Genomic DNA, 13,331 nt, shown 5'->3' with positions numbered 1-13,331 from the left:
ACACAGCACCCTTGAAGATCGCCTGTTCTCGGCTAAACGCCGGGGTGAAGCTGTGGGTCCTCAGGCCCCATCTCCTCTGAACAGACGGGTCTGTACACACCTCTGGGGCAGAGGCGGCTGGAGTCCCTTGCCCAAGGCTGCAGCACAAGGCCAACATGGTGGTCCTCAGGTCCCGTTCAGCAGAAACAATGCCTTCATAAATTTTCAACAGTCAGAAATGTTTATCCAGAACCAAGGTTCCCCAAGCAAAGCAGCTTCGCCTCCCGGCCGCTAGGCCCCCCTCAAGGTGTCCATCAGCATTCATCAACCACAACCTCTGCTTCCCTCTTCCAGGAACATTTCCAAAACACAAGGAGCAAATACCAACAACGCAATTACTCATAAAAAGCACGGAAGAACCCAGGGGAGAGAGGAGCCCCCTGTTAAGTCAGGAGTCTGTGTGCAGAATGCAGAGCAGGTCCGCGAGGGACGACTAACTGGAGAAAAAGAGCTGCCTTCAACCTGACCACCAGCGCGCAGCAACGAAGTAGCAGGGCGGCCCGGCATCTCGGAGGACCGTGCACCTCCCTCCAGGCCTCCTAGCTCAGCACCCTGAGTTCTCTCAGAGGGAGGTTTTTAAAGAGAAAAAGGTCCTAGGCACACATCAATCCTGAAAAAATAATTTTTTAACATGATGCTCATAGGAGACCATGAAGAGAGTCGATCTCGACCCAATACCGGGGAGCACCCCCTCCAGGCCAGGCGCTGCATTACAGCGAGGGTTCTAGGGCAGGTGAGACGAGGGCCCTGGCTTGGGAAGCTGGACGTGTGCAGAGGTCGTGCCATGCGGCCCAGAGCAGGACACCAGACGCCAGATGACCCGCATCGCAGGCCTCACCCGGGCTTCCTGCGTGTGCGGGGAGGGAACGTGAGGACTCTGGCCCCGCCAGCCCAGTCTCCCCGATGGGCCACAGACACGGCCCCCCTTTACCGCACAGGCACGGGCCGCCTGCTCTCAGACGGCTGAGGCTAAACAAGCAAGTCTCTAAAGCCAGCACCACGAGGCCGGCCACACACAGTCCCTTTCTGATGCCCCACGACAAAGCCCTCTGGGAGCAGAGACTGGCCTTTCCAGCCGGAGGAGCATGAGTGTGACGGGTGCTCAATGGACCCAATTAAGGTAACAAGGGGTTCACTTCCAGGCTGAGTGCACACGTGTGGCATGCAGGCTAAGTGGGGACAACTATGCCCCCTTCTCCGTACTACACGGCAGACTGCTACAAACACGGTGGGCGTTCTGGTCACGTCTTCTGAATGAATGGAGGAACGAATGAAAGGCTGCAGGGTCCGCTGTAACATGACATGTTCCCATAGGAAACAGGCAACCGTCCTGAAAAGAGGGCAAAACAGTGAAGATGAAGACAGAAAAGTGCGGGAGTCTCTCTAAATGCAAGGGAGGTACCTGGACCGCTGCACTGGCCCAGCCCTGACACGCCTCCTGCAGGGCTGCCCGCCCTCGTCACTCCTGGCTCAGGCTGTCCTGTGACTTGTTTGACCAATGAAACACAGAGGAAGCAACACAGGCCACGTCTAAGCAGGACACTCCTGAGCTGTCACGTGGCCTGGCCCCTTCTCTTTACCCCTGCCACACAACTGGCATGTCTCCAAGGGACATGGGTCACGAATGAAAGCAAACGGAGCAGAGCTCAACCCACCGGTGACGCATATGAAACCTGAACAAGAAACACATCCTTCTGTTGTACCAAGTAACTAGGGTTCTGAGTCTTTTGTTTCTGCAGAGTGACTTAGCCTAAATTCAATGATACAGAAAGTGATTCAGTCCAGTCCCTACTGGGCCAGGCACTCAGCTAGGAGCTGGCACCCAGACACAATGAGGACGTGACCCCCGCCCCAGGGTGGCTCCCAGGGCAGAGAGAGACACACAGGCAAACAACAGCATCGCAGCTGTTGGAGGGCTGGAGCCCCGGGGCGGGGGGTGGGGCTGGTGCTCAGGACGAGGAGGTGCTGAGGAAGACCGGCGGCCAGGGCCCTCCACAAAGACAGAGCAGGACACCCCCAGCCCCCAACACACCATACGTTGTTTCACTAGAGTATTTCTTTCCTTCCTTTTCTGTTCCTTCTGCTATGGAACAATAACTGGAAACTGGATGATCAAAGAGGCAAAAAAGCATGCGTTGTCTTTGGCTTTTTAAAACGCACGCTGATCCTGACAGAAATAAACAGGCTCATACCATAAGATGCAGCCCTCACCCTCCTTGGCATTTACTTACCCAAAGGAGGTGGAAACTTACGTCCGCACAAAAACTCGCGCAGGGTACTTGCAGCAGCTTTACTCTTAAGTGCCCAAATTGGAAGCAACCAAGATGTCCCTCAGTAGGGAAACAGATAAATAAACTGCGGTACCTCCAACAGATTATTATTCAGTACTCAAAGGAAATGAGCTAGCAAGCCATGAAAAGACATGGAGGAACCTTAATTGCATATTGCTAAGTGACAGAAGTCAACCTGAAAAGGCTACATCCTGTACGACTCCAACAATACGACATTCTGGGAAAGGCAGGACTTAGGAGGCAGTAAAAAGCTCAGGGTGGCCCAGGGTTAGAGGGCAGGGCACAGCGCGTGTTCAGGACAGTGAACCTGCCCTGCAGGATGCTGCCGGGGTTCCACACGTCTCCAAACCCACAAGACGCACGCCACCGAGAGGAAGCCCTGGTAGCAAGCATGGGCTCTGGGTGACGAAGCTGTGTTGGCGCAGGTTCACCCGCTGTAGCAAACGCGCGCCCTGCTGTGGGTGTTGATAACGGGGAGGCCGCGGAGGGAGGGACAGGGCATATGGGAATCTCTGTGCTCATCTGTCAGGCGGGATGACACGGCAGGAGGGGGCAATTGGACTTGGCCTCTGGAATCACGTGGCTGGTGGACACTGTTACTGAGTGGGAGGGAGCTCACCTCGGTGGCTGCCTCAGGACCCTGGTTTAACCCTGGCTCAGGCACGTACTGGCCGAGTCACCAGGGATGGGTCGCTTGACCTCACCGAGCCTGTCTCCTCAGTTGGCATGCAGGGGTAATGCAAGGACCGGGGGTGATATAAGAGGTCTGAAAGCCTTCTGCTAATGGGGTCAGACTAAAGCGTGCCCACATACAATGCAGAGGTGTCAGCAAGCAGTCTGTGTGGAAAGCCTCGGACGCTCCCCCTCCCCGCCCCTCCAACGCAACGGGCAGCAGGGCTCGCGCTCCGGGAGCCAGGAGAAGCTCTCTGACAGCGCTGGTTTCACGGCATCTACCGGGGGCAGGTTCCGAAGCTAGGAGGGCTTCTGAGTGAGTGCAACTTGGTGGGGGCTTTCTGCACGGACACAGGCTAGATGGCTCCGTTCCATCAGCCCCACTTCCTTTTGCTCGTGCTGCCAGCAGCCTGCACACTCTGCTCCGAGGCTGCCTGGTTACCCACGTTCCCGGCCAGACTTCAACCCTGAAGTACTTCGTTACGTGAAAAATGTATAAGCTGCAGTCTGAGGAAGGATGTAGTGGTTTTTCTGGGCCAACCATCCGTCTGCTGATAAGCCACAGCACAGCCTGGACCAGACCCCCGCCCCAGAGGACAGTCCCTGCACGTCCAGGCCCTGGGACCAGCCTGCCCCGCCTCAGGCCGACCCCACACCGCTGACCCGGACGAGGACACTGCCCTCCTCCTTCACTTCTCCACCCACAGTGGGACCTGCGTCCCCCTCGCAGGCCAAGAAGCGGGGTGTGGGTGGCACGGGAAGCGCTTCCCTGAGCTGTGGGACTGGGCGCCAGCTATGCCCAAACAAAAGCGCAGACCCAGTGTCCCGCAGGGGGCCGCATCCCAGCTCGGCCAGCCGCCGGCTCACAGAGTTTACTGGTTGTAAGTCCGATCGGAGCTGGGAGACCAGGTCCCAGGGGCCTGAGAGCCTTCTGGAGCCCCAGAGGAATGCCCCATTTGTAGAGGACGCCTGTTCCCAGGAGATGGGGAAGATTGTGCCTCGCCCCTGCCTCCCCCCAGGGTCTCGCTCGCAAGAGGGAAGAGATGGAAAATGGTCACACCTTCCCAGCGCCCTGCAGGTTAGAATCAGCTCCACCCAGGCCCCAGCCGGTCTGGGGAATTCACAGGGCCTGAACGACGCAGCCAGAGGCCAGACCTTCGGCTCCAGGACAACGCTCTTCATCCAAGGTCACAGGGTGGCGGTTCTGACACAGCCAGGGGGACCAGCTGCTCTGCAAGGACAGCAGCCCTGTGGCCACGGCCCCTGCTCCCTGCACGCACTCCCCCACTGGCTCCGGCCCCACGTCCCCTGCGCAAGCGAACGGCACTACCACCCACCCAGCTGCCCAGGCTAGAAACTTCCGTCTCCTTCTCCGCACCCCACACCCACATGCCCTGCCAATTCTCCCTCCGTCCGAGGGTCTGTGGATCCAGACTCCCCTCTGCTCCAAAGGGCGCCCCCCGCGCAGCCACTGTGAGCTACCTTAGGCCAGCATCCAGGCTCTCCCAGCTGTCACCCCTTCCAGACACTTCCTAAAAGGCCAATCTGACACTCTCCTGCCTCAAACCCTCCTGTGACCATCCCTTCTCCTCAAGAGACAGACATGGCTTTGACCTTGGCTCCCAGGCCCTGCTGCCCCTCCGGCCTCACCCTGGAGTCGCCTCTAGGTTCCAGCTCTGAACAACCTCCAGCCTCCACTACCCAGTGTGCTGACCTCCTGGCCCAGCACGGGCTGTTCCCTCTGCCTAAGCACCCCTGCCCCAAATCTGCCCCAGTCTGCCCAGCTCCTTCTTGGGCCTTCAAGTCTCTCTTGAGGGTCACTTCCACGGAGAAGCCACCCCGCACTCCCCCTGGGCTGGTTAGGGGACGAGCGCCTGCCTTCACTCCCCGCATCCAACCACACGCCAAGGTCGGGGGGAGGGGTGCTCTGCCCTACCCCACACCGCGAGCTGGTGGCTCTGGGCACAAAGAACGTGTCTTGGTCTCAGCTGATTCGCCAGCACCAAGCACCATGTGGCAGGATGGTTGGTACACACTTCACAAGTGCTGAACGAGCCGAAGGCTGAACAAACGCCGAAGGTACCAGTTACCTGCTCTACACCCCTCACACGAAAGAACACGCCCCGTCGGCAATGCGCCCTGTGGCCACCCCTCCCCGTGCCCACGTGCCGCCACCAAAAACCGGGGAGAAGTTCTGGTGAAACACATTAAAGGAGACAAACACACTTGCCTCTAATGGCGTATAAAACCTCCGTGGCACAACCCTGACGTGAGGGGTGAGCACAAAACCTGTAGAACCAAAAAGGTAGTTCTGCATGGAACAAAAATTTATATTTGTTCTTCCCAAAGGGATAGATCTATAAAGTTAAATATAGTCTCTCTGCCACGTGACCACGATGGCAGGAAACTCAACATCCGACTGCTCTGGCAGCTGCGGGGTCAGCAGGGGAGGGTCCCCACCACGGACAGACCCACGGACAGACCCACGTCCTTTCATTTAAGCCTCAGGGCAGCCCTAGAGGTAGGTGTTATTGTCCCCACTACATAGACTGGAAACTGAAGCTCCCGGAGACAGATAAATTAAGTTCCTCCATCAAGGGCACTTGAGTTCAAACTTCCTTCCGTGACATCCAGCCAGTCAGGGCTCCGGCCTCCCCAAAGCATCACCAGAGAAAAGGAAAGGAAAACATACCCCGTGCCCACTGCACAGACTCCTCTCCCAGGGCTTCATACTCATCCCTTCTGAATCCACAGGACCGTCCCGTCTTACAGATGCGGGAACAAGGCCTGGAGACGCAGAGGCAGGATGGGACCCCAGGGGTAAATTCAGTGCTCCTCCCACAGCCTTCCTCTCGCCGCCCCGGCCCTCCCTGCCCAGTTCCTGGGCCTGGAACCCCGCGGAGGGCATCTCCTGCAGGCTTCTCCTGGGGCCACCTTGCCCTCCCTCCCCATCGGCAGACCCAGATCAGCTGTTATAGATTTCAACGCCTCCTACGACACTGCAGCCCCAACTGTGCAAAACTTGTCTGAGCCAAGACCATCCTCGTCCCCTGAAAGCGTCCCATGCAGCTCACTCTCCAAGTTGGGAAGCACAGCCAAGGAAAAAGGGAGGCAGTTCTGAGTGGGCCTACGTCCCAGATCTGGCACCTTTCACTACAAGCAGACACCAGTGCTGCCCGAGACAAGACCTTCTATCGACCTGCAGGTGAAGGAGCGCCAGACAAGAGCGTGGCTTCGGGGGCAGGACCTGAGCTGCCACCTGGGTGTCTGCACAGCCCGCCTGCACTGCCCAGCATTTCTCTAACACACGGGGTCTCAAACCTCCCTGAGCATCAGAAGCGCCCAAGGGCTTGTTACACCACCACTTGCTCGGTGGGTCCCAAGAATCTGCATTTCTAGCAAGTTCCCAGGCGACGGTGTCGCTGTGGGTCCAGGGGCCACACTTGGGAACCACAGTTCCCAGGGAGGACTTCAAGCCAGTGCGGAAGCTGTCATTTATCCCGCAGGTGAAAACGGGAGAAACCCACAAGACAAAGACACCTTCAAAAACACGAATCCCCCATTAAACATGGAGTATGAATCACTTCCTTCTGCCCAGCTTCCAAGGTCCTCTAAGATCTGGCCCAGACTAGTCCTCACTCCCCGGATACTCAGGCCACAGAAACACCCGCCCGTCCCTGAGACACCTCTCCCATCCTAAGCCGCGGTGAACTATCCGTTAGACGGGAAAATAACCCTTGTCCCGGAAAAACACATTTACGAGCTTAGGTTACTGTTAGAGGAAGCAGCTCAGCATGAGACAGACATGCTGCTCCAGCCAGTCTGTGGCAGAAAGTCCCAAACATGCTGAACTCAGCTGCTCCTGCCTGTGCCCCCAGGCCCTGAAACGGTCCCAGGGAGAGCGGGGATGCGGTCCCTCCCCTGGGGGCCACAGCCCAGTCCTGCCAGGTCCAGAGCGACTGGCTCCAGGACTGCGCCAGCTCCTGGAGGCAGCTGTGAGGTTTCCCAGTCCTGCTGGGCCTCTGAGAGCCCTAAACCACACCAGCATTTCCCCAATTTCTCTCCCTGGGCAGCTGCTGAGAACGATGTGCCTTCACTACCCGAGGAGTGGGATGATCTGGAGGGAGGGCACACAGGTAATGACTTCACTCCATCTGGTCATTTTCCAAACCACAGACAGAAAATGCTGGTGTGCTTTTTGTTTTGTTTTTCCTTAACGGAGGCACTGGGGGTTGAACCCAGGACCCCGTGTGCACCAAGCATGTGCTCTACCGCTGAGCAACACCCCTACCCCTTCGTGTGCTTTGTTTTGAGCTTATGAGAAAGAGAATTTCTTAATGTTTACGGATCTGCTGGGGAAGAAAATGCACCTTCAGGGTGTAAGGTCACAGAAGAGGGAAGGATCTGATCATAACGGCCCCACTGCAGACAGTGGAAGCAGAAGCAGCAGACACCGGCGCTTCTGATGGAGGTTCTCTGCAAAAACAGAAATCTGTCACTGAGCGTGATCAAGCCTCTAGATCTTACTCCCCATTTAACGAGGAATAAAGGGAAAGAAAGACGTCGGAGGAGCTGGCGCAGCAGCACCGCCAGGGGCCCGAGCCCGCCGGGGCCCCGGTTCAGGCAGTGGCGGCCTGCGAGAAGTGAAGAACAGGGCGCCCACAGGTTAAAACCGGCCTTGAGACTTTCCAACTTCCGGAATTCCGATTCCAAAAAGTGTTTTAAAAACAGGACCCCGAGGTCACTGGAAATATAAACACTGACATTGAGGAACTGCTCATTTTAAGACATGCTGTGGCATGGCGGTCATGCTTTTAAAAAGAGCTCCAATGTCGGATATTAAAGTGCCTACAGTGAGATAATGTACTGTCTCGGATTGGCTTCAAAATAACAAGGGAGAAGGGGGGGCTGGCGAGGGAGGGGTGAAAAAGTCTGGCTGTGTCGCTGGCCGGAGGAGCTGGGGGAGAAGTCCTATTGCGACACCCTTTGTGTATCTGCGGGAGTGAGAGCGCGGTACCCCGGGAGCTGCGTCGGCATCGGGGCGGCCCTGGATTCCGATTTCAACTAACTGCGCGGCCCTCGGCAAGTCTGGCCTCTCTCGCTCACAACCAAAAACGGGGGCGGCGCCCACACTTGAGGCTGCGTGTTAAAGACGCCACGGCACACAGCATCTGCTTTACACCGCCCACAGGTGGGCGTGAGTGTTCCTGCAGGCAGGTGGCCGCGGGTCTGCAGGGCGTCCTCAGTGTCAGGACTGGGCGGGAGGGGCGCCCAGGCAACGTAACCAGCACAGACCGTGCATCGCCAGCCGCGTCTGGCAAAAGAGAGGGCACATAACGGTCCTTAATCACAGACCTGACACACCAACCCTGCCTCAGAAACAGAGGAGCCACTGATTTCAAAAAGAACTTTTAAAGGAAGAGATGAGGAAGGGGAAAAAGTATTTTCTACATCCATTTGCTGTAATGTTGTATTTTAAATCATAAATTTAAGAAGATATCTCTAAGACGTGACAAGAAAGGTACTTCTAGTTTAAAACCTCAAATAGTCAGCCTCTGAAGAACTTCCCACCACCCTCCGCACACTCACCTTCTAGGGCGCGCTCTCCTCCACCTGGGCTGCCGTCTCTCGCACTCCGGCCCCAGCTCACTCCTGCTCATCCACTCTGCATTAGCATCACTTCCTCCAGGAAGCCTTCCCAGCCCCCATGTTGGCGTTCTTCCTACAGGGTTTGATTCTCCTCCCACTATATGACAGCGCCTGTCTGTGACTTTTTTCCACACCAAAACAAGCATGGCAGAGACACAGGCAGTACGACCTTACTCACTGTCTCACACCCACCCGCCACTCAGGAAATGCTCGTTGAATGAATTAATGACACCACAGAAGCCAAGGAGCCAGTCTGCTCCTCCGCCTCGCTGCCTTCTGCCGGCCTGTACCCTTACCGTGGCCCTCACGGTGCTGGTCACAGCTTACCTAAGGCTGCACAGTGCAGAAAGAGGGGGGGGAACAGAACCTGCTTCCCCAACCCCCTCCAGCCCATTCTAAGCACATCCATGACATCAGACAGATGTGGGTTCCACCGCATGACTGATCAGCATACTCCGGCTGCTTATCCACAAACTGTGGACAGACTCTCTGCGTGAGGCGACCATGAGCACTAAGGGGCCCAGCTCCCCCAAACACACTCAGTGACTGTGACTCCCTGTTCCAGAGGACACATTCCTCTTGTACTGGGCCTGCCTTTCTACCCAGAGGGAAGCAGAGAGGCGGGGACCCCAACAACCTAATTGGAGTTGGTGCCTCTCCCAGACTTCAGGCCACCCTTAGAAGGACATCAAATGCCTCGTGACCCAGATGCCAGGGCTCTGAGAAGAGCAGCATCAGAGCCACGTTAACTCCAGGGACACAGCTCTTCACGGAAGATGAGGCCGTGCCGCCCCAGCAGGACCCACGCCCCGGGTAGCAGAGAGAACCTGGCTTGCCGCCCACGCTGGGAAACCAAACCAGAGTCTGAGGACCACTGAGGCCCTCACCTCCGGGCAGAGCCCGCCCGCCTGCCTGGCCGAGGGCAGCCTGGGCTGTGGTGAGGCTGGCTCCCAGAGGGGGCGGGAAGACCCTGGAGCAGGGATGAGCTCAGGGCTCTGGGAAGGGACAGGGCTCTAAGAAAGTGTAACCAAGCAGGACCCGGTGGGGACTTCAAGGGACAGACCCTCCTCTCTGAAGCACCAAGATGAGGGTATCTCATGAGTTTTTTAGATGCTAAAAACCACCACCAAACGGAAGGATTAGATTAACAGTGAGGAATCTGTAACCGCATAACATCTGTAACTGCACAGCAGTAACCCCGAGCAGCTCCCCTCAGGCTACAGCGACACACCAGCCTGGTGTTACACTGCGCGTGTCCTCACAGCACAAGCCCACAGACCCCTCCCGGAGCACCCTTTGCTCCAGGTACAGGGATGTGAAGAGAGGTGGTTTGTTAACTCCCAGGACAGGAGGCAAACCTTGGCCCCCCGCCCGGTGGACATGGTCTGAGAACTGCAGGAACGGGAGGCCCCGTCACCAGATCCACGAGACACCAGTGCGACTGCATCGAAAGGAAAGGGCAGCAGCCCCGTGTATACTCGGGACCTTATCAGAAGCACAGCTCCTTGGACATTTGCTAGAAAACTCCCCACCACCCCTCCCCAAGGGGGCTCACAGCCTTAGAAGCCCTAGCCTACTGTGACCGCCTTCACCTGGCAGAGAAAGCAAGCTGCCTTTTCTACTTCATCCAAAACACTTGTCTCCAAGTTTTAATTCGGTAATCAGGGCACAGAAGCTTAAGTTCGGCAACAGAGACAGAGCCTGGAAGGACAGGGGCCACAGCCAGGTCTGCAAGGGGTGTCCCGGTGCTGCCAGGCAGTCCCCTACTGCCGCTCCTTCCACCAGACCCGCCCCAAGAGACCAAAGACCTGGGACCCCTCCAGGGAGGTAGAGCGTGTGTCCGACCTGGGCGAGGCTGGAGAGGTCTGGAAAGGGAAGGGCAGTGACCCCCACATCCCCACAAACTCCTGAGGTTCCCAGTAGTCACCACTGGATTAGTGGGGGCCGTGGAAGCAGCACCCAAGCTGACTCCCGAGATGAAAGAAGGCAGCAGCGTGACCTCTGGTTCACCCCCCCCCCCAACGAAAGAGCAAGACACCCCGCGGGCAGGACCAGCGGGGCCGCCCCGGCTGCATGAGACACTCGTCATACCGTATGGTCACTCTGGGGGAAGAGGGGTCCTTACTTGTCGTGGCTGGAGCCTGACGCAGGTACCACTGAGCAAGTTCTCCAAGTATCGATATTTATTGAATGAATATTTTATGAATGAATAAAGCATGTGTGAGTTAGGAGCACTGAGAAATGGGAATTTGAGCAATAAGCTTAATAACGCAGGGCCTGCGGCACAACACCCCACTGCGGTCAAGTGCGAGAGGCACTGTGAGCGCCAGGCAGCCGCCCGCCGCCGTGGGCGAGTCCACGCTCAGAACAAGCTCAGCTCTTTGTAATTTTTTTAAAGCAGGTTTTATGTTGGTGTCATGGGGCGACCAGAATGACGTCCTCTGGGATCTCGGGTTACATCAAAACATCTAGACAAGACAGACAAGGGGGGCAGACGGATTCCTCCACAATTTAGGCCCCAGGGACGCATCAGTGCCCCAGGAAAGAGCCTGTGCCTCCACCCAGGAGCCAGACGTGGTCAGCAGCAAGGCCATGGCCTCTGGGCAGGAGGAGCCCGGAGCCCCTCGGACACACCCACACAGCGAGAACCCGCTGGAAGCAGCAGCTCTTGGGAGGCAGTATTCCCTCCTTTCAAGGGCAGGCCACGACGCCCTCCCACTGACCAGCCCCGGATCGCAGGTACGACTGTGTTCATGGGTGTCATCCTCAATAATCACACTGAACAGCAACACCCTGGAGGCGACCTTGTGGTAAATCAGCATGGAGACGGGCAAACGGGGCGCGTTCATGAACCCCGTATGCAGAGCGGCCAGAAGGCCAAACCCCGACGCGTACTCAGCTCCAGAGCACAGCGCTCTAGTTATAAAAGACATACAATATGGAACCACTTATGTCATTTTAAAAGACACTCTGAAAATCATGTTTGTTGTGGCTGTAAACACAACAAAGGGGTAAAACGTGGTGTGGACAATGTTACCGCCTCCCAGAGGGCAGATCCCCCCGGGGAGGAAGACAAGGGAGGTGGAGAAGGGAAGGGGGAGGGAGTCCGGCCTCACTACTTCTTCATTTGCGTATTTTTTCCCAACATTTTCTTGTGAAACTTTTCAAATGTAAAGTTGAAAGAATCCTCCGTGAAGACTCTGTATGCCCACTGGTAGATTCTACAATTAACATTTTACCACATTTGCTTTATCAACCAAGTCTCTCCACCTTTCCATCCCTCTACCCAACATGGATCTAATTTGCAGGCATCTCAAAGGCTGGCGCAGATACCACATGCCACCCTCAAATCCCTCAGCGGGAACATCACCAGTTTCACATCTGCTTACAGCTTTTCTTTAGATATAAAACTGACTTACAGTGAAATGCAAAATCTTAAGTGAACACCTGCTAAATTTTAACAATTGCAAACAGCTGTGCAACCCACACCCAAATATCAAGTGGCATAATGTGACCATCACCTAGAGGTCCCCTTGGGCCCCTTCCTAGTCAAAGCCCATCCCAGCCTCTCCAGAAGCATCCGTGGTGCTTGTATCACCATAGAAGAGTTCTGCTTGTTCTGGGATTTCAGAAGGATGACTCACACGGTACGTGCTATTCTGGGTGAGTCTCCCTGCACTCAGGATAATGTTCCGAGTGTAATGCTCGCCCACGGCGACGGACGTGTTAGGAATTTGTCCGTTTTTGTTGCTGAGTAGTATTCCATTACAAAAGTGCCACCATTTGTTAAGCCATTCTCCCATAACGGGCACCTGAGCTCTTTCTAGGTTTTGGCTAGGAATGTTCTTTACAGGTCTTTTTGTAAACACGTTTCAATTTTTCTTGAATAAGTAAAAAACTAAGGTTAGAATTGCTGGGGAAAAGTGTATGTTTAGTTTCATAAGAAACTGTCAGACCTCCTTGAAAAGTGGCTGCACCATTTCATATTCCCACCAGGGCTTGAGAGTTCCAGCTGCTTCACATTCCTCGTCAACACTTGGCATCGTCAGTCTGTCACTTGCATACTGTCAGTCTGTCATCTTCCTCACTCTGATGAGTACGCAGTGGTGTCTCACTGAGGACTGAATTTGTATTCCCTCCTCCCCACTGACTAATGGTGTTCACATCAGCTGTTTTTTTTTAACATTTTTTTTCCCAAAGAGAGACAGAAAGAAGAGACAGAAAGGAGAGAGAGACAGACAGAGACACACACAGGCACACACACAGACACACACGGATCTGGAGCAAACACAGCAAAGTGCTCAAACCTGAGACTTAGGCATGCTAGTGTCTAGTTATTTCCTGTCTATTTCAAGTATTTTACAATTAAAAATGAAAACTGTATCCTACCCGAATCTTGCCCCATCTGTCATTCCCCCTGTGAGGGCACGGCCCTAACACCCGAGCTGGGCTTGGAGGCACAGCTTCTGGCCTGGGGAGCGTCCCAGCTGAGAGTGGGCCAGGCCCTGGGGAAGGGATCCCAACACAGAAGAGCTGCTTCCCAAAGCCACTAAGAAGTCCTGCCTCGGGACCGGCCTCTGTGGCCCCGGCTTTGCTCCTCGCTTTCCACTTGGCTCCCTGCGCGCCTCTGCGGGCCAGGGCACGTCCAGTGGCTGGCCCCGGGGCTGGGCCCTGGTGGGG

General features: G+C 56.0%; 1 protein-coding gene across 2 annotated transcripts in view; it reads right to left on the bottom strand.

The window, feature by feature from the left end:
* Window positions 1-13,331, bottom strand: part of TRAPPC9 (trafficking protein particle complex 9) — a 401,874-nt gene that overhangs the window by 137,748 nt on the left and 250,795 nt on the right. The window lies entirely within an intron of this gene.

This window comes from Camelus ferus, chromosome 25 (genome assembly GCF_009834535.1).
Source record: "Camelus ferus isolate YT-003-E chromosome 25, BCGSAC_Cfer_1.0, whole genome shotgun sequence".
Lineage (NCBI taxonomy): Eukaryota > Metazoa > Chordata > Mammalia > Artiodactyla > Camelidae > Camelus > Camelus ferus.
Note: the sequence above shows the minus strand (reverse complement) of the source record. Positions and strands in the feature narration are given on the sequence as shown.